The 1,022-nt window shown below is 28.3% G+C and overlaps 1 long non-coding RNA gene across 1 annotated transcript in view; it reads right to left on the bottom strand.

Annotated features, from left to right (window-relative positions):
* The window catches only part of LOC144960575 (uncharacterized), a 4,150-nt gene extending 3,490 nt beyond the window's left edge, over positions 1-660 (bottom strand). Inside the window, exon 1 of the long non-coding RNA XR_013642877.1 lies at positions 523-660. This is a non-coding gene — a long non-coding RNA (uncharacterized LOC144960575). The remainder of the gene's footprint in view (positions 1-522) is intronic.
* Between the last annotated feature and the right edge of the window lie 362 nt (positions 661-1,022).

Raw genomic sequence — 1,022 nt, 5'->3', positions numbered from 1 at the left:
ATCATATCATATCATATCGCATCATACCATATCATATCATATCATATCATATCATATCATATCATATCATATCATATCATATCATATCATATCGCATCATACCATATCATATCATATCATACCATATCATATCATATCATATCATATCGCATCAGATCATATCATATCATATCATATCATATCATATCATATCATATCATATCATATCATATCATATCATATCGTATCATATCATATCATATCATATCATATCATGTCATATCATATCATATCATATCATATCATATCATATCATATCATACCATATCATATCATATCATATCATATCATATCATATCATATCATTTCATATCCTACATATCATTTCATATCATATCATATCATACCATATCATATCATATCGTATCATATCAAAGCATATCGTATCTTATTATATCATGTCATATCACATCATATCATTCACTGGATATTGTTACTCATAAAAGCTCACCGTGGAATTACGATTTTAAAGTAAAAACTTACCACAACGTTGAAGATTTTCATGTTTGACGAGTTTTAAGTTGATCGGAACTTGAACTGACGATAAAATTCATTCATTTTATAGAGAAATGAAACAATTAGATAACACCCCTATCGTTACAGTTGAAATCATAGATTGGATCGCAAGAGCTCTAAAATTTAAATGGGAATTTACAATATGAGGATCTCAAATTTAAAAGGCCGTAGATTATATCGCAACAGGTCATTGATTTGAATCGGAATTTTAAAGGTACTAAGTGACATTTTCATCATATAGAAAAAACTGCAATGTTTTGTCATTTATTCATTGGATTAAAGAGGGAAAGGCGTTTCTTATTGGCCTCATGGAAGAATTGCCCAGAATGTCTTTAAACATAAAATCTACTCTGGTGATTTTAAGGTGTCTAATCATTTACTTGAAATTGTTCACTTATTTTCTGTCTGGATTTGACTTAGACTCTTTTGATTCTGATATCCTCATAATATATTCATGATTTGAGATC

The sequence above is a fragment of the Berghia stephanieae genome, chromosome 15 (assembly GCF_034508935.2).
Source record: "Berghia stephanieae isolate SIO BIC M18660-M18661 chromosome 15, UCSD_Bste_1.3, whole genome shotgun sequence".
Classification (NCBI taxonomy): domain Eukaryota; kingdom Metazoa; phylum Mollusca; class Gastropoda; order Nudibranchia; family Aeolidiidae; genus Berghia; species Berghia stephanieae.
Note: the sequence above shows the minus strand (reverse complement) of the source record. Positions and strands in the feature narration are given on the sequence as shown.